Source organism: Pseudophryne corroboree, chromosome 8, assembly GCF_028390025.1.
Source record: "Pseudophryne corroboree isolate aPseCor3 chromosome 8, aPseCor3.hap2, whole genome shotgun sequence".
NCBI lineage: Eukaryota > Metazoa > Chordata > Amphibia > Anura > Myobatrachidae > Pseudophryne > Pseudophryne corroboree.
In genome coordinates this window covers 321,440,982-321,462,692 of record NC_086451.1, presented here as the reverse complement: position 1 = coordinate 321,462,692, position 21,711 = coordinate 321,440,982, and the positions used below count along the sequence as shown (strand labels likewise).

Sequence of the window (21,711 nt, the reverse complement as noted above, 5' to 3'; positions counted from 1 at the left end):
GCAGTGAAATGAGCGATGCGCTAGATTGTGCCTGCATGCAGGCCAATCTAGCACTGGCTATAATGCCGCGCAGGGACGCGCATCGCTATCACTGTGGGGCATACACACGGAGAGATCCGTGATTAACTTCTAAGCAATCTAGTCAGAGTGCTTAGATTTTAAGCATGGATCTCTCTATGTGTACCCCCCTTTAAACTCCCTATCATCAAAGCTCAGTTAAACCACATAAATAAATCAAACGTAACATTACTAAACTTATCTAAAATAAAGACAAAAGACCAGAAGGTGGAGTTGAAAAAATGGTCAGTTTTATTTAATAACAGATGTGTTTGCATACAATATTCCTGCAGTTGCACAAAACATTCCTTCTCGGTGTGCCAGGTTTTATGAACCTGGCTTACGCCAAGTATCTTTTTCACATCTTTCTTGCTTGAAATTATATGTTAATTGCAATTCAATGTGACAAAAGACTGCTCTGATTAATTTAATATGTGAGGTCCATTTAGCCCTTCTTTAATGGTCTCAATCAGTGTAAATGAAATGATAAGATTTCCCGATTTTGCATGCACCAAAGTTGGACAGTAGAGCCAGAAATGTTCTGTTTCTTTAGTGATCATGCATGCATGTTGCAAAACTAAATTGCCACCAGTGTTCGGAATCAGCTGCCATACAGTATTTTCTGTTTGGAACTTGGAAAAAAGCAATGAGCCTTTAGCTGAAAAAAAAAAAAAGATTCAGTCTCAAAAAATTTACGAAATGGTTATTAAAGTATGACAGATAGTTATCCTAAATAGAGCTTGGTACAGTATTCTGTAATGTTTTCATCTTTATCTGGACCCTGATGGGCACATAAGGTATACATAAGGGGGTATCCTATTAGGTGCTATTCTTTTTTAGACAATAAAAATGGCCTGATAGCATGATCTTTAACTGATGGTCATTATCGCGCAAACCAATTATAGGCCATTTTTTTCAGCCGAAAACAGACCTGCAATCATGCGATAACACATTGGATCTGCAATAAGCTTCTGATCCCATGCATTATCACAGCTCCAACATATGCTTAGCACAGATTACACTTTGAATGCCTGAGGCACCCAAAGCATTATCCCCAATAAGTGCCACTTTTTCAGGGATAATTGGATAGCCCCCGGTGTACCTATTACTGCTGCTAACAGGATATCAGCTATAGTTACAGATACATAAGCCAAATACATAGATATGTGATATATGAAATGCATAAACAGAATGTAAAAGGATAATTAGTATAAATAAGCATAGAGATGTCGATTCTAAGAAGTATGTAGTAGCAATGGCTTAAAAAGGATATTATGAACATTAATATTCCAAATATAGTCTGAATAAAGGGAAAAAGGGATAACTTCTGCACTAGTCACTCATTTGTTATAGTTTATTACTTTGTGTTTAATTGTTTACAAGAAAGTCCCCAATTTATTATCATGTAACAATTCCTTATTCATTAGCAGGGGGTGCTGCCATGGACAATAAAAGTAGGAAATCGCAAAAGGCAAGAAAGTATTGTCTCTTGGTTGACGCACTTGTGAAGAAAATCTATATCTTTCAAATGTAGCATTTATTAGTATTGTTAACAATGCCTTGAAATGTGAAAAATAAAGAGCAAATATATACAGTGAAAAATAAATAAGAAAGTATTGATTAAAATGGATCACTGTGTATTATTGTACTATAGCTTTTATTGGCTTGTACATATGTAAACACCCACGTAGTTCACTTCCGGTTCCGGGTGCATGGAGTGAGCAGCGTGTCTCACAGCTCCTCTCCTTCTCTGGCTGATTTGCTGCTATTACAAGGCTTTAAATAGCCTCCATTCTCCCTAATCTGTACCCTGGGCTTCTGCACACAGAACTATGGATAAATACATCACCTCCTCTCAGCCGCCGCGTACGCAGCAGCAAGTGCTGCGCCAGGTGAAAAGGAGCCCTGACCCTGTCATGGCGCCGGGCACGGACACGCTGGCTACCTCTCCGGTTTCAAAGAAACAAGCCACTGACAGTCAGGACGCTGATAACGCTACACAGCACCTTCATCGCGATTTCCCACTCTCATATGGAGACCTAGTGGACGCAATTTCTTCCACAGTGGGACCGCTACTTTCAAAAGCGGTAAGTGACATCTCCACTCAAATACAGCAACTTAACATGAGAGTCTCCACAGCAGAGAACAGAATAGGCTCTATAGCTCACAACCTGGCAGACTTCCAGGGGGATGTTAAAAGGCTGGAGAAAGAAAACTATGCTATTATAAACCGCCTAGAGGAAATTGAAAATCGCTCTAGGCGCAATAATATCAGGGTGGTCGGTCTCCCTGAAACATTTAAGGGCCCATCTTTGGATCAATTTGTAAAGCAAACCCTCCCCCAAATCCTGGGGATCCAAGACTTATGCAAAGATATGGTTATAGAACGGGTTCACAGAATTAGCCCTCCCCCTCGCCCTAATGATTCCCGACCTAGAGTCACTATATTTAAATGCCTCAGCTACATTCATAAATTAGAAATCTGGAAAGCCTCCAGAAAACAGCCAGTCATTAAATGGGAAGGCCTCAGCATACGCCTCTTTCAAGATTTTTCTGTGGAATTAACCAAGGCACGAAGAGCGTTCTCCCCCATCTGCTCTCGCTTAATAGCAGATAAACAGAAATTTGCGTTGATCTACCCAGCTAAACTACGTATCTTTTACAATGAAAAACATTATGACTTTTTATCCCCGGATGACGCTGCGGACTTTCTCTGTGACAAGGGAAAAACCACAGAAGCTGATATCACAGACCAAATTTAAGGTGCCATTTTACTGCCTACTACGCAGGGACTCCCTGAGTTTTAAGTCTTAAAGACCCACTTACTCACCTTATGCCAAACCAGATACCGACCTATAGCTGAAGGATTTTCCATTCCTCCTGCAGCTGCCCCTCAGTGACTTTGATTCAGTTTTGCACTCAAGGGAGAAAAATCTGCCCCCTCAGCCGGAGGGGATGGGAGCTATGCTCCGGGTCATGTTGGATCGTTACTTATACCTAGTTAGGTTACAAGTTTTTGTAATTTTCTGGAAGGCCTATTACTATTTACTACCCTCTTTGGACATGCTGCGCATGTCATGTTATGTTATGCCTGTTTCAATATTTTGTGTCTTTTGTTTCCCCCTCCTCCCTGATGTTCTTTCCTCCCCCTCTCTCTCCCCTTCATTCTCAATAACAAGGTATCACATAGATCACAGGTTCTCAAACTCGGTCCTCAGGACCCCACACGGTGCATGTTTTGCAGGTCTCCTCACAGAATCACAAGTAACACAATTAGCTCCACCTGTGGACCTTTTAAAATGTGTCCGTGAGTAATTAATACACCTGTGCACTTACTGGGTTACCTGCAAAACATGCACTGTGTGGGGTCCTGAGGACCGAGTTTGAGAACCACTGACATAGATGCATGGAATCTCTCATCACCCCAAATATGGCATCAATTAAGGTAGGCTCCCTTAATGTAGGAGGGTTCAATTCGCCAGCCAAGCGAAGAAAAATATTGGTATACTGCAATAGGCTGAAGCTTGAGTTAATTTTTCTGCAGGAAGCTCACCTTGTGCACTCTGAAATGGTTAAGCTCCAAATGTTGGGGTGGAAATTGTTGGCTTGTTCACCTTATACCTCTAAAGCTAGAGGTGTTGTGATCTTGGTGAAACGAACAATCCCCCTAGACATAGTTAAAGTTATTTCTGACCCTGAGGGACGTTTTGTTATTGCACAAGTTACATTATTATCCAAATCTTTTACACTGTGTAATGTTTATGCCCCTACAGCTTACAGTAAGCATTTTATTTTAAAACTCATTTCTGATCTTACAAACTACAGCCATGAATCACTAATAGTTTGTGGTGATTTTAATCTAATCTCAGATACTCATCTAGACAGATCCTCCTCACCCAAACGCCCATTAACATTGCCAAAATATGGGATACCCCATTTAGCCTCCCAATTGAACCTAGTAGATATCTGGAGAGCACTTAACCCCACCGTCAAGGAATATACGTGTCTCTCGGCTGCACACCAGACCTTGTCAAGAATTGACTATATGTTACTATCTTAGACACTGTTCGCAAGAGTATCCTCCGTGGAAATTGAACCCATCTCTGTTTCTGACCATGCCTTACAGAGGTTTATATTACACCTCTCAGTTGAGCAATCTTCACAGATATCCTGGCGCTTCCCCTCCCACCTCTTGGTATCCCCGAGTTTTAAGTCCCTGCTGTCTACTAGCTGGCAGAATTATGCCTCTAGCAACCAGTCTCTGGCTGCCTCAGACCCTTCCCTATTTTGGCAAGCAGCCAAGGCGGTCATTAGAGGCGATATAATCTCCTATGTTGCCAAACTTAACAAAGCCTATGCAGACACCTATCTCCGCCTACAACAAAATCTCACCGCTGCCTACACCACTTTCAGCCGGAAACCCACTTTAGCAAATAAACTTAAATATTCTACAGCAAAAACACACTTTAATGAATACCTTAATAAGCAAGGTAACAGACATTTATATGGAATCAATTATAAATATCACAGATTCGGAAATAAATCAGGCAAATTGCTCACCAACATTCTAAATGGAACTAGATCTGCCACGACGGTCCACCCCCTTAGATACCCAGATGGGTCTCTCACCTCCTCTAACAAGCAGATTGCGCTTTATATGAAATAATTTTACTCCCAGCTATACTCTCTCACCCCTCCAGCAACTGATGGCCCTCCCACACCTCCCAATCCTCCCTCTCCCCTCAACCACAGTATCACTGTCCCTCAACTTACTGTTGAGATGAGCGATAAGCTCTTGACACCTGTCACGCCGGAGGAAATATCCAAGATAATTAAATCCTTACAGAATAATAAAGCTCCAGGTCCTGATGGGTTGGGAGGAGACTTCTATAAGACTATGCTTCCTGACATTCTTAACACTCTTGTGCTAACCTTCAATCATATACTCACCACGGGCACTGCACCACTATACTTCAATTCAGCATATATCAAACTCTTACCCAAACCAAATCGTGATCTAACTCTCCCGGGCTCATATAGACCCATATCCCTCCTTAATTCTGACTACAAAATATTAGCAAAAGTCCTGGCTGATAGACTTAAAACTGTCCTACCAGAGATCATCCACCCCGACCAAACAGGATTTATAGCCGGTAGACACTCAGTCCTTAATGTCAGAAAGGTCATATCGGCGATTCACCACCTCCAAAACACTAAGGGTATAGCTCCCCCTGGTGTGATAATGTCTTTAGACGCTGAGAAGGCCTTCGACCTTGTCCTATGGCCCCATTTATTCCATACTATGGACAGATTTGGCTTTCCCTCCTCTTTCCTTACCTATATCAAAACGCTCTATACTATCCCTCTCTCCCAGATTATGTGCAATGGCCAATTTTCGGACCGTTTTCAGTTACATAAAGGAACGAGACAGGGTTGCCCCCTATCCCCTCTCTTATTCGCAATAGCCATAGAGCCCTTAGCCATACTGCTTCGTGAATCACCTGCTTTTAAAGGAATAAACATCTCCAATTATGAACTTAAAGTGTCACTATTTGCAGATGACATGTTACTTTTTGTCTCTGAACCCATGACCTCAATCCCTGCAATTATGTCTATTATTGATAACTTTGGCGCGATCTCTGGATATAAGATTAATGTTGAAAAATCAGAGATCCTTCCCATAGGTGACTATTCCCTGCATCTTCCCTCAGCCCCCATATTCTCCAATTTTAAAATTACTACAGCCCCCTTGAAATACCTGGGTATATATATCACAAATAAAGTCGAAGACCTATACAAAGCAAATTTTTCTCCTCTAGTAAGTAAAATTACAACGTTAATGTCAACATGGACTTCTCTCCCCCTCTCACTTCTTGGCAGAGCGGTCGCGGTTAAATCAATAATCTTCCCAAAATTATTCTACGCAATCCACATGCTCCCCCTAGCGTTACTCTATAGAGACATAATCATGGTTAATGCCTCTATATCCAATTTCCTGTGGAATGGCAAACGTTCAAGAATTGCTCTCTCAAAATTAATGCTTCCTAAATCTCATGGAGGCCTTGGTCTCCCAGATTTCAAATCATATACTATGGCGGTATTTTTCAGGTATGCCAGAGACTGGTTGCTGGAAAGCTCCTCTTTCACTGATACCAAGTTAGATCAAGCTATATTTCATCCTTATTCCCCATCTGCATTACTACACCTCAAATCTAGTTCTATTCCACCCCAGATTTATTCACATCCCATTTTTCATGACACATACACTCACTGGATACTCTTACATAAAAAGTTACGTAGAGACTTTAGATTCTCACCCTACCTTCCTTTGTGGGGGAATCCAGATTTTCCACCATCACTCCACAACCCCTCCTTCCAAGTTTGGAGACAAAAGGGGCTATCTCTTGTGAACAGAGTCTTTGACCCGGGAGGATTCGTCCTCTCCTTCGACGACCTACAAAGGCGCTATTCCATCCCAAACAATCTCTTCTACTTATACTTACAGGTCAGGCACTATGTCCAGACACTCCCAATTACCTACCCTTTGCCCAAGGAGACACATGTTATACTACAGGTGCTGTAGCTGAGACCCACGGTTACCTATAAGATTCGACATCTCTACCCCCAATTAACCTTAGCGAATATCAACCCCTCATTACATGCTCAGAAAATGCTTACCAGATGGACTGTTGATATCCCAAATTGGATACATACCCCTGAGTCCATACTTTACAACTATAATAAACAATCCAAACACCTAAAATCGGCCTACTTACAGGAAACACATTTCCGGTTCCTGCATAGAGCATATGTTTCCCCAGCTCAGAGAAAATACATGGTCCTTTCCGATTCGGGGAAATGTATGAAATGCTCAATGTCAAATGCCAAACTATTCCATTGCGTTTGGGAGTGCTCCAAGGTTCGAAGATTTTGGGCTAAAATTGTTTGTTATTTAAATGGTATATTGCAATCCTCATTAACCCCTCTACCTGAAGCCTGCCTATTATTAGATTTTAATCACTGGTCCTTTAACACTCAACCTGCTAGCTGTATCCCCTTTATTGTAACTGTCCTAACATTAGCTAAGAAACTAATATTCATACACTGGATCAAGAAATCTGCACCGACAATCCAAGAACTCAAAAACCGACTTCTTCTTCTACTATACTTTGATATATGAACCCAACTACTGAACCCTACATCCCCAATCTCCTCATTCCACCTTAGATGGGACCAATTTATATCCTCATTGGATGAAGACTCCAGTAAGACTATATCCACATTCTTTGGATCGCAAGAATGGTCTAGAGCTAAAGCTTTAATAGATAAAACCAGGTAGCGACATCGACCCAATCGCAGCTTTACTTTCCCCTTTGATGACCCCCCCCCCTTATATCTGGAGTTGGGCCTCCTACGGGAGGGAGCTTCTTATCCTCTGTTTTGTTTCAAAAATCCCTAGATGTATCATAATAGCATATATGTTCCACATGTATTTTCAATACGCCCCCCCCATCTCTCTTCTCCTCCCTTCGCTTCTCCCCCTTTGTATCTGTCTATGTCTAACCCAGTTTTACTGTCTATGTACCTATTTGAATCAACAAAGCCAATATCTAATCGAAAATTTTCTGAAAAACTTTTGACACATGGCACTGTACCTATCTGAAAATTTCAATAAAACGTTTAAACAAAAAAACAAAAAACAGCCACGTAGTTATTTATGGGACTATAATCAGGAAGGATACTTCCAGCGGATGTGAAATGTACATGTAGGAGTTTCATGGCGGTGCCGACATGCCCGCTTTTTCATGGTGTCTAATGTTACAATGTTGCAATATGTTATTCTTTATGTAACACCCAAAGTATAAGTTCTCACTACTACATGAACCAATTGCCTACTAATAAATAAAGTAGTTATTATGGGCTGCTACTAAGTGATATAGTTACTGGCAGGTTTTGAAATGCATGGTCTGATTAGGGGCATTATCTCCGCGATAGTATATTAATGCCACATACAAATATATACTGCCAGCTAACTTTGTTAACCTTGAATATAGAATATATGCAGGAGTGAAGCTGCTGAATACAATTTGTAGCCGAAAATAGAGGATTAATGCCAATATGAATGAATTCATGCAATTACATAGTAACAAATCTGTAGATTATCTGTTTTGTGAGACTAATCTCAGGCTTTGATGAGAAGTGCAGGAACAGTGTCAAATTAGTGTGCTTATTCTACTGGGTCATTTACACTACAGTCCCAGTTTATATAGTTAAAATAACATTATCGTTCTAATGAGATACTCCAAACAGAAAATTACAGTTGTTCCCAGTAATAAATTTACCCCAAAAACATTCTATGAGGCATAATAGCCCAAGTTTATAACGACTGAACATGGAATTACATTGGGGTAATTCAGACCTGATCATAGCAGCAAATTTGTAAGCAGTTGGGCAAAACCATGTGCACTGCAGGAAGGGGGGGGGGGGCAGATATAACATTGACAGAGAGAGTTAGATTTGAGTGGGGTGTGTTCAAACTGAAATCTAAATTGCAGTGTAAATATAAAGTAACCAGTATTTACCCTGCACAGAAACAATATAACCCACCCAAATCTAACCCTCTCTGCACATGTTATATCTGCCTCACCTGCAGTGCACATAGGGGGTAATTCAGAGTTGATCGCAGCAGAAAATTTGTTAGCAGTTGGGCAAAACCATGTGCACTGCAGGTGGGGCGATATAACATGTGCAGAGAGAGTTAGATTTGGGTGGGTTATTTTGTTTCTGTGCAGGGTAAATACTGGCTGCTTTATTTTTACACTGCAATTTAGATTTCAGTTTGAACACACCCCACCCAAATCTAACTCTCTCTTCACATGTTATATCTGCCCTCCTGCAGTGCACATGAGAGGTAAATCCAAGTTGATCGCAGCAGGAAATTTTTTAGCAGTTTGGCAAAACCATGTGCACTGCAGGGGGGCGGATATAACATTTGCAGAGAGAGTTAGATTTGGGTGGGTTATTTTGTTTCTGTGCAGGGTAAATACTGGCTGCTTTACTTTTACACTGCAATTTAGATTGCAGATTTAACTCACCACACCCAAATCTCTCTCTCTCTGCACATGTTATATCTGTCCCCCCCCTGCAGTGCACATGGTTTCGCCCAACTGCTAAAAAATGTCCGGCTGCGATCAACTTGGAATTACCCCCATGGTTTTGCCCAACTGCTAACAAATTTGCTGCTGTGATCAACTCTGAATTACCCCCATAGTTTTGCCCAACTGCTAACAAGTTTGCTGCTTCGATCAGGTCTGAATTACCCCCATTGTAACTTTGTTTAATATCTCTGTTACTTCATTGGGGGTAATTCAGAGTTGATCGCAGTCACAAAATTGTTAGTAGTTGGACAAAACCATGTGCATTGCAGGGGGGCAGATATAACATATGCAGTACATGCTGCAGTATTTGTATTCTATGTCAGTCACTGATGCTATCTATATTATATGACAGTCACATCTCATCTCTGTGTTGTATGGCAGTCACTAATAAACTCTGTACTATATGGCAGTCACTGATGCTTTCTGTATAATATGGCATCACTGATGCTCTAAATATTGTATTTTGATCACTGGTGTTCTTTGTATTATATAGTAGTCAATAATACTCTTTGTTTTATATGGCATTTCCTGATGCTTTCTATATTATATGGTGCTCACTGATGCTCTCTATAATTTGGCAGTCACTTATGCTACCTGTATAAAATGGCTGTCACTACTATGAGTTGTGGTTTCTGATGTAGTGAAGTACAGGTGGCACTTCCTTTGAGTATTGAGCCACTTCAGTCTAATTGCTCCAATTCAATTAGAAAATACCCCAGAATCACAGAACACCACAACAGTACTAAATATTTTTTGCCCTGACTCTACAAACATTTATGTCTTTAACAAGAAAAATGAACCAACATGTGCGCAGAAGGAAGAGCCAAATAATGAATTAAATTTAATTGATTTTTATTTCATTAGGGTTAATAACCAAGTACTAAATGAATTAGCTAAAATATAATCCTTAGAGTGACCACAATAAGATATGAAGAAAAATAAAAATATATTCAATTAAAACAACATAATATTAAAATCCACAACCATCTGATAATATTCTCACATACAGCTATAATTTCAGAAGGCCAATAATGGATACAAATGTATCAAAATCCTTTGGAATGAAGCCGTTCCTGAAATAAATATTAATGTAGCCACTTGGGATGCACAAATAAATCACAATATTTCAAAGAATTGTTATTTTTTGGGGGTTGGCAATTTTCCCCCTTTTTTCCATATTGTGCGGCATTAGGAAGTTCTCCGAGGTTGAAAGTCACGGGCGCCTCTCTTTTTTCCTTTTCTCCAGATTTATGTCTTTACAGTGTGGACATATGCATTCAAGCAAGCCAAGGATGACAACCATCTACAGGTATGATACTGAGTGTTTGCCCTGGGTGACTGAAAACCTAGAGTCACCACAGGTCTTTTTCATGCATTTTAATACACAACTACACTCTAGTAAGTAAATTAATTTGTGTTAAAATTTGTGAGTGTTTCATAGAGAACTGTTTAGCATTGTCAGAATTTATTAACAAATTCCTACTCTACTGGACATTGCAAATATTGTTCGTACTTATATATGTCTACATATATAGAAAATGTTACATTAGCATTTAATGCAGGCATAACCATAACAGTATATGCCACCTGAATGTTTGGTTAACAGGAGTTATTGCCATCAATGTTCCTCTTCATATCTATGACTAGGTTCTATTGCAGAAGGGATTTTTGCTTTTTCAAAAATCAGCCCTGAGTTCTATATATAAAATCACCTTTTAAGGATAGTTCACTGTTCATGGGCCAGTGCTGTGTAATGTTCCCAGGCTAAAAGGTGCCCGCACATGAGAGCCTGATATTGTATGAGGTCACATACAGTAAGAGCCCTGTTAGCCAGCAAGGTTGCTTCAGAAAATATCCACAACACTTGTTAAAAAGTATTTATTATTGTTAAAAACGTTCTTGTTTAATATTATGTATTGCAGTTTATTTGTATATTATGACGCCGAGATTCAGTTGTACTAAATAGTTAATGCTTATTTTCAAAATAATAATAAAATAGAGAAAATTATTTAATTTTCAGTAATTGAACTTCTGAAAAGTGTCAGTTAATAAAAAGTAACCTGGTGTTTAGTCCCTACTGTTAACTGAACTAAACAATAATTAAAACTGCATTAAATCTAATGCTGGGGGAAATAACTGGATGTGGTTGTAATTGACTTTGTAGTGACAAATTTATTTTACATAATTTGACAGACATGTCTTTCTTTATATCACAATCTTCTGTATATTTTTGCTATTGTATCCATTTTTCTTGTTTCTAAGATGGACCCTACCTTCTACTCTCTATGGTTTTATAATAACCAAGCTTTGAAATCAGTTTTAAATGAATTTGTTTTAATTCAATCAGAGCCATTGTTACCAATCTATTCTTTTATAAACATCTTAACAGTAGATGATCAGTATTCCCATCTTAATTTCAATTTGCACACACAGCCAACTTCTTTCCCGGAAACGCTATTTTGCAAACATTAATATACAGTACTTCCTTATTCTATCTTTGAATACAGAATAGTTGGATAGATAGATAGATAGATAGATAGATAGATAGATAGATAGATAGATAGATAGATAGATAGATAGATAGAAAGATATTTACACAGTCAAACAGAAAAATATTTAGTCATAGTTTTAGGATTGTTAAAGGATATGTCAAGTACAAATAAAAGGTTCCCATTTTGAGGAGTCCGTCAGAACTGAATTAGAGTTCCCCGTGTAGAACCGGGACTTGGCTCTGATCCTCGTTAAAAAAATTGGTTCTCAAAATGTCGTTTTCTTGAAAATCTTAGATCTTGCAAGTTTTTGACTGCATTTAAGTCCCTACCTTATCAATCACACGGAGAGTACAAGGAGAAGGTTGTGGGCTGTAGTTTTGCTTCAATAGTTGCCATCAGAAGTAGTTGTAGCTGGATGGAGTGGGTGGGAAGGATGGAAATGAAAGCAGGCATTATTCAATTAGTGTCTGCAAGGGTCAGACACTAGCAAGCAATTTGCAATGCCGGATCCTGTGTATGTTTGTTAGACACTAGAAACTGCATTCTGCATCGGTTACATAATTTGCAACAAGGTAATTCATATTGTTTGTCAAAATCTGGAAAAACATACAGTATATAACAAACATTCAAACATCAGCTATGGATAGGTAGTAGCACAATTAATCCCCCCACCAACATCTTCATCATCAATCTCCTTAGTAGTGATCAGAAGTAGTACTGAATCCAATTTTCAAAGGCAAACTGACTACTCACCTATCTTGCTGCTGGTCGCAAATCTTCATCGGAGAAGGGGTCCAAGAAGAAAACTAGTAGTTTCACCCAACAATTGTCTATGAAACAATCAATTGCAAGAGGAATGTATTATGACATCTGCCATCCTGTTCCACAGCTGCTCACTGAAGCCACAATGGGTATGTCAACATAAGAGCTGCATCCAATATTTGCCATCAAAACATCTGGTCTTAGATGATTAGCAAACGTCTTTTGTCCACACTAATAAATTCCATCTCAATTAAATTTTACAAGAACAGCAATTCCACACATGTACTAGGATTTTAAACAAAAATTATACTTTACTAAGAAAATACCATTGTACCGACTTGCCACCTAACTACATGTGGTCAGCCGATACTGGTCAAAGAAAATATTACATTACTGTGTCAGCCCACTGGATGGGTGAATCAAATTCAGTAGCAGCATCTAACACACAATGCCAGCTCATTCACAGGCAGCGTACTGTTTACATGCTTCACTAAGAAGCATACCTTGCTAATCTGTCGGAAAAACACAGGAATGTTATAGCAAAGCACCTTATCCCGCTAAGACTTTCCTAAGGATTTGTAATTTCAAATAGCACTAATACCACTCTACTAGCATTATATCTAGGTGAATGTCAACACTACCATGTTTTGCACACTCAATAAATTTGGTGGCTTAGAATTCCTGAGAAAATAACAGTTCTGTGCTGGAGATGCTGTCTGTGGCCCATAAAATTTCTGTGCATTTTCAACATTTAGCAATTGCATGTTTAAAATGTCAGCAGCAGCAAGAATAGTTCAAGTTGCCATGCAACCAACTGATGAAATAAGTAGTAACCAGGTGGAATGCTACCATTTAGATACATCAGCAACTGGAGGACCAGCAACAAGCCATCATGTCGTACATATCAAGCTATGAGATAGTGAGATGGCGGACATGTTACAGTACCTTACTGCAGCACACTGGAATATACTGTTGATTTTATGCAAACTATTGAACCAATGTAAAATTGTAACCAATGTAGCAAGATTAGAATCAGGTCATACCTTTAATTAAACTACTGGAAAAGCAACTAGAGAATCTGAATCAGGAGCTGAAACTTAGCAATTTCACAAATTATGTTGGACTTGTAGATCAAGTACTTTTTTCAATTCACAAGGGTCAAAGGCTTTGTAAGATATTGCAATTGAATCTCTACATTTTGGCAAGCATTCTTGATCTTATACAGTTTGAAGACGTGTAAATTTTTTTTCCAACTGATACAGCTCCTAAGAGATGCAAGTAGCTCCTTTCAAGCAAATTGTCAACATTATTCTACATAGCCATGCTTATTAGAAATATTGTAAATAATATAGTATATATATATATATGTACATTTGATATATATATATTATGTATATATATATATATATATATACAGATATATATATACAGAGTCTGCTAGGACCGGCACTCCTCTTCCAATTCTCGATGCTCAGGTGCCATCTCAAATAGGGATGGATGCATAGAACAAAATAAAGCGGCACTCTGAGACTGTCAAATGTCAAATATATTTCACACAAAAGTGATCCGACGTTTCGGGGTCCAAGCGCCCCTTTGTCAAGGTGAACAATGTATATATATATACCAAGCAAATACTCTCCCTCTGCGCTATTCAAATAATAAGTAACAGATATATAAAAGATTTAGAACAGGCTGCCTAATTCCACTAAGTTCCCTGTTAGGAGGAAATAGGTATAAGGAAATGTGTAACAATAGAGGAATTGGCGCCCAAGGGTCATATCAACCATAAATAATAAAAGGAACCCTTATAGAGTTTCACAATTTGAGATAATCAAACATCAAAACGTGATAGTAACATGTTCCTTCATAAAATGTATTATAAAAACACAATAACTAATTTAGTGTCCATAATATTACAAAGACAACATGGTGTGTTTCTCCCACCATTCACACTATTCGACTTATGGTGTTGAGGAAAGATGTAGGTGAATCAGTCTCCACCTTCTCCTTATTCTAAATTCGGAGATAGCATCAGAAAAATAGATAGATAACCCTTATTATCAGGGGAACCCTGTCTGATGGACACTCGTGTTTATTCCAATTGATTCCAAAATGTATTCTCGCTACTAGGACTTCATCAGTTCTTACGATTTAGATCCTGGACTAACCCAGAGCTGAATACCACTTATTGCAAGGTAATTTTTCTTGAATGCAAGGAGGCATTTTTTTATTTACTATTTGAGACTGCATTGCAGATTGATTAAAGAAATAATTGTGCATTTCACCTTTGTGTTTACATTTACCAAAGTAAAGTTTTGAACCATATCAGGTTGTTGAGTCTTATATCAATTACACATGCTCGCATCACTATCTGTTTTTTCACAGCTGCACATTGCTAACATCACAGTCCATATACCCCTTATCAAGATCAGACAAAGTACACTCCATACTCTCACCATCTATAACATTCAGGAGATTGTTTAGGGCTGAGCGCAGCATATAATGAATGTGAATAGTGATGGCGACACTATGAATTTGTGTTAGCTATTCTTAAAAATAAATACAGTATGTCAATGTCTTGCCTCTGCCAAACCAATTTTATGTAAATATAACTAGTCACCCTAATGAGACTCTTTTATTTTATTTCTCCTAAATAACTATAACAAATATAGATCATATGAGTTCCTTATTTCAGCTTTTCCTCCTTCAGTAGATGTTGAAGTATAAGCTCCAGCTTAACTCTTTACTGGAGAACACGGCAGCAGCACACATCTCATTTTATTGTTAGTAACCTAATTGATTATCAATTTTTACTTTGTACTTTCTACAATTGCCTATTTCTATTGGCCTCAGGCCTGTGATTTCCTTGTTTAAGAAGTTTGTTATTAACTAATTATCATTTCTACTTTTTACTTTCTAGCCTCTATAATGATCAGTTTCTATTAGCATGAGGTCTGTTATTTGCTGGATGGAGACTTTTTGTCATTTTTTTTATTCACTGAATTCAGTTTATTCTGAACTTAAAAATTAATTATCCGATACTACTAGGCTGTTTATCTTGCTTGAATCACCTGTATTGGCCAGAGATCTGTGATGTTTTTGGTTGTATTCAGTTTGTTATTAACTTACTAAGTGATTATCAATTTCTGCTAGGCTGTTACTCTGGCTTAAATCACCTGTATTGGACTGAAGCCTGTGATTTGATATTAGAAGTTTGTATTTGGATGCTTGATTTTTAATAGCTTGTTCCATATTTCCAATTTACTTTTTCTTATAGTTATCACTGCTTTACCTGCCACTAAATACTCCACCTCCAATCACAAGTATGAGCCTCAGGTCTGTGCTTTGCTGTTTGGAGTACGATTGATAGTGATCTAGTTTTCTAATAGACATTACTCTGGCAGCAATCACCTGTACTTCCTCAAGGCTTGTGATTTGTTGTTTGGAGAAATGTGTTGGAATATATAATACTTTCTAGTAACTTTTACTTTTAGAGTATTAGTTCTTGATTAATTTAAAAATTTATGTAAATAGTTTTGGTCAGAATCTTTGTTATCTGGTGGACTCGGAGCAGGACCTAAGTTTGTATATGGCTGGAGGTCATATGCTGAAAACTAGGCAGTTTAATAATTGTATGCCTCAAGATGAAATTGAACTTGTTTACTGATACTGTCAGATAAAATAGAGATCTGAAAGGGCTCAATAAAGTCATAGATTACCAGTAGAGACTGGTGAATATGATCAATATAGGGAACTGTGGAAAGTGCCCAGCACAGACATAACAAAGAGGGCCTCTGAGGAAAATGACATCCAATTTTAGTACAGGAGCAAATGTGTATTCAGGGTACATGCTGTGTGATGGTTCCATTGCAGCATATGTTATACAGGAGCTTGCATAGAGTGCTAACAGCTTGAACTACTGTATGTTGAATTCTTTCACAGAAGCACTGGAGACTGCATGAAGGATCGAATAGTAGTATTGGTACTTGGAGTGTCACAGGTACACACTGGAGACTGTGTAGAGGTGTTCAGTAGTAATGTCTGACACTTGGAGCACAGCAGGAACACAGTGGTAACTGTGACAGCTCTTAGTATTAATAACTAGCACTTAGATTATTACAGGAGCACACAGGATACTGGAGAAATCTCAGTAATACTGGCAGATGCTTGAAGTACAACAGGAGCTTACTGGAAACTTTAAGAGCATTCAGTAGTAATGACTAATACTTGGAGTATCTTAGGAACACACAGGAGACTGTGGATAGCACTCAGCAATAATGACTAGCACTTAGACAATCACAGCAGTAGATGGAGCACACTGAACTGTGGAGCCAAATTCTGGAAACTGCAGACTGGAAGCTAGCATGCAGGATACAGCAAAAGTTGTTCTGACAAAGAGTAGTGGCCAGGGAGAGACTTACAGTATATAGGGATCCCTGGTCATTGGAGTCATGTGCAGAGAATCAGGTCAAATCAGGATTGCTAGAACAGTTGTCAGCTGAACTCAAGCAACGTCCCAGTGGATGGAACCCCATGAAGGAAACATTTTTTTTGGTATTAGTTGAAACATGCCCTGATAGCCTAGGAGAGAGATGTACTGCTATATAGTGACAACACCAAATAAAGTAATATGGCTTGCTAGTCTAGTGTTTGACAGTTTATTAAACTGCCATTCTGTCTTCCAATGCTATGCCACTGTGTTTCATAGTTGTGCTATATACTTTTAAATTGACATAAGTTTGTGTAGTTACTCTGTTGCTTTGTTTAGCCAGCAAGCTCACTGTAGCCTTTTGCCAATATTGGTAAATACAATATAGTGTGCCGTGAGGTGGTCAAAATTGATTTTAAATGACAGGAAATTAGAGATGTACGCAGCCCTTCATGTTTTGGTTTTGCAAAAATCATCCACAGTGTTTTGGTTTTGCTTTTTGGTTTTGGCAAAACTCTCCTAGTTTTGTTCCTGCAGCATTATTAACCTCAATGCCATTCATTTCCAGTATTTCCAGTCAATATTTCCAATCAATTTTGACCTCCTCACAGCTCAAAATATTTTTCACCAATATTGGCCAAATGCTGGCTGGCTAACTGATACAGAGCAGTGGCACAATCACAAGGCAGTTACTTTAGAATAAAACAGCATATCTCTGAAACATTGTGGCACAGAAGTTGCAGTAAGGTCAGCAGTTTTATAATGTATAGGAAACCATAGAAAGAATGTTTTCAAAAGAAAAAGCCCCTGGACAGTACTGAAAAATGGAGGTGGAGTATGTAGCGGCAGACAGGTAAAGCATTTATTTATTGATTGATTAATTGTTTAATTAATGTAAATTGTTTAATTTAATGAATTAATTGATTAATTTGTTTTAAAAAATTGACATTCTGTTTTGCAGCAACTTAGATGAGAAAATGCCTTAAAATAATATAATGCTAATAGCCAAGGATTTCTGACAAGGGTAGAAAAAGAAGTCAATAAACAAAATAGTTGACTGCAGAGCTGAAAACTCCAAATCATCTTATGTTATACACTAATAAATATTAGAAGGCTGCCCTGCTAGCCATACTACCTCACCTTCTTCCTAATTTGGTAACACATCCCTGTAGTACATTTATGAACCTCACCAGAGAGTCTAAGTATGAGGCATAATACCATGTTTTTTGTTTAAATCTAGTCCACAATTTGTGCAAGATGAAATTAAAATTGCTCCCCCCTTATGTTGTATATTAAAAAGGACATTCACCGTTTAAGAAACCACGTAATTAAGCTGTAATGACTGCCACTTTTGTGGCTGTAGTGCTTGGTTTGTTTGGGCCCCCACAAACCAAGATACCAATGGGCTTGATGCGGCTAACAGTGTTGCCATTCATCATCACTTTTGGAATAAGTTTGCAATTGGTGGCACAGATTTTCATCATATAATTTGTAAATCATTTTAATGGAAGGACAACTGCCAATCGTTGTTAAAGAAGGTTGATGAGGATGTTGGCAGTGATACTGGACTGCTTGTTATTATTTTAAAGCATTTTTTTCAGATTTTTATAAATAATTTGCATGAACTCTCGGATAATGATGTAACAGGGAGGAGGAACTTAGATGGCTAATGTCCTACCTCTACTAACTTTTGCCTCACAAATGGTACAAATGCCTTCAAACATGTTGTGATAATTTGGGTAAAAATGATTCCACATGAAACGTGGATTCTTTGGTCTTTTTCACAGGAATTATGGTAATTCTTCTAAGCATGGGCAAGAACTGATGACACTGGTGGCTGACTCAATTTGACACAAACAACATCCTCCGCTTGATTTTGATCAACTTCTTGTTCAACACATTCATCATTAACATCCTCATTAGCTTCAGATACACAAATAACCCGCTAATCATTTTGCACTTACACAGTAGCATCCTCAATTTCCAATGGTGAAAATAGACTTTTCTATTATTACAGTGTCAGAATCAGAAATAAATAACATAGACTCTCCTAGAATCTCTTCAGCGATTTTTGAAGTTTCTGACCACATAGTTTGTTCTTCAGCCTTAGTGGTCTTTTTTTAGGCACTTGTTTTAAAGGTGACACATCTAGGCATCAAATGCGAGGTTACAGAAGATGTCTGTGTTTGGCCCTGGATTTCACAATAAGCCTTTTTGTCTGAAACAGCAGTAGCAGTACCACCTCTCACAAAGAAAGACCACTGTCTGAGCCTTTCCTTGCCACTGCATGTGGTGCATGGCATTTTGGTAATTTAAATTTTTTCAGCAGTCTATTTTCCTCTCATATTTATACTTCAAGGTAATGTTTTCTTAACCATTATGAAATTATATTTAAATTTGAGGTGACATTTTGTACACCATCCTTCCCCTTGACCACCTTTAGTAGATTTTGAAGAAGTACTATGTCTGGCATCAGCCGCAGCACTAGTACTGGGTTGCTCATGATCTGATATAGACTGATCCATGACTGTGTGAACTATTATTTAATTCAAATCTGCAAAAATAATATGATAGACTCATACATTTTAAAAGAGCAGTATCAATTGGTCAACTTCAATAATACACTTTTTTTATTACACAGATAGGTGGTACATAATGTATCATGCAAGCCATACACCCAATATGTATTATGTTTATATAACACAACCCAGCTAATTTGATAAACTTGTATTAATTTTTAATAGCAGCAGGTACAACTGGTCAACTTCAATAATAAGACATTTTCTCTAGTACACAGATAGACAGTACATAATATATCACACAGGCCAGACATCCAGTAACACAACCCAGATAATATGATATGCTGCATCACTTATAAAAAAAAAGTTAAGTGTACTGTATGGTATTTTTAACAGCTCTCCAACTCCAAACACTCAAGATCCGACAGTGGAATATGATGTTTTGCCTCGTTTTGGGATCTGAGTGTGGTGGGAACTTTTCAGTTGTGTCTTGGAAACACTCAGGTCCCCTAACTTTGGGTGGGTATGGATTTCCAAAATTTTACATAGCACATCTCTACTGGAAATTAATGTTATTGATGTTAATAATACTGTAGGAACAAAAACAGGTTAAAACATGTGAGGGTGGTTGTAACATAACCAAAACACAATGAAGATTTAAAACCAAAATCAATGGGGAATGCACACATCTCTACTAACTATACCAGACACTGTAAATAACTCATTACACAATAACATATCTAACACACACTGTTATGGTCCTGCTTAAATTGTTACACTTGAAATGGGTAAATTTATTCTATTCTATTAATTCACTATTAATTTGTATTTTGTTGACCTTTTTTTGTTATTTTCTAATAGATGGTTAGGTACTGTACTGTGTTTTTGAAAAGGCCATAGAAAGTGAAATAAACATTTAGTGTAAAACAGGCATATTGTAGCAATATTGATACAGTGTAAATAGTTTGATGAAATTTACGTTTGTAATCCATTTGACTGTCAGTGATTCTATGTCATGAGTCTGCAAAAGAGGCACCCTGACGTGTCCTTCAATAGGCATAAAATGGAAGCTTTTGCTACATGTAAATGCTATATTCACGCATTAAAATTGTAGTTCAACACGTATAAATTTGACATGTTCCTGAAAGAAATCTAGTATGCTTCCTGTAAAACTAGTATTTTAGACTTAGTGTTTATGAATCTTAATTAAATACTGTATGCTGAAATTCATGACTATATTTAGTATTGAGTGTTGATATAAATAAGGTGAAGGTAGTTGTCAGTAAAAGCACAGAGAAATAAATTCTTTAAGAACAAATGTTTATCAGAAAGTTATAAAATATTAAATTCTCTTGCAGCCTATCCTGAGGGTGCCTATTCATTATCAGGGGCCTATTGTCTCCCCAATAATTATGTATCTATCTCTCCCACCCACAAGTTGCAGCAGTGGTTACTTACCTACCAGATCAAATCAGCATTGCTCAGGTGTGGGAACAGCTGATCAAAAATAATTTGTCCCTGCATTTCCTAATGCTGCTATCAAAATAGTAGTGACAATTACCCCTGCCAATCCTACTCAGTGTACCCCATGTGAATGTGGGACCTGAGTAGACACATGTGCTAGGCCACAGGGCTTTCAGTGCAGAGGTGGCAGAGGGATCCATTTAGGATGGAATGGGACTCCGGAGACTAATGCCATCTATAGATGGTGCAGGTTCCCACTGGAAAACTCCAAAAAAATTCAGTTGTCTGAGTTTTTGGAATATTCGATGTCCCCACGGGGGGCTCCTAATAATGAAAGAGCCTGTTACAAAAAGCATGCAGATGTGTGATGGGCCAGCTAGTAATAATTAGAGATGAGCAGTCCACTCCAAACACAGAGATCCAAATCCACCCAAGCTGTGGCTCAGGTGTTCCCACCAGACTTGGATTCCACATCCAAAACTAATGTCATCCTCCATCCATCGGATTCGGGCAGGACTCTATATATAGGTGCTGCAACCGGAACTTGGTGCCTTTTTAGTCTAATGCATGCTGCTGTTTGTTGTGCTGTACTCTGCTGAACTGTTTGTGCTGTGTCCAGAGTCTTACAAGTGTCTGTATTGTATAAAGTGCCAGTGTATGGAGACACACTGCATGCTGATGCATGCTGTGTTACACTCTGCTATACTGGCTGTGCTGTGTCTAGAGCCTCACAAATGGCTGTGCTTAATAACTAGGCATCGGAACAGGGGGGGGCAAGGGGGCAGCATGCCCCCCCAAACATGTAAGAGGCACCAATTTACAGGAGAAGA

At 38.3% G+C, this 21,711-nt stretch overlaps 1 long non-coding RNA gene across 1 annotated transcript in view; it reads right to left on the bottom strand.

Moving 5' to 3' along the window:
- Positions 1–286: 286 nt before the first annotated feature.
- LOC134949060 (uncharacterized) overlaps positions 287–21,711 on the bottom strand; it is a 217,327-nt gene continuing 195,902 nt past the window's right edge. Inside the window, exon 4 of the long non-coding RNA XR_010183093.1 lies at positions 287–715. This is a non-coding gene — a long non-coding RNA (uncharacterized LOC134949060). The remainder of the gene's footprint in view (positions 716–21,711) is intronic.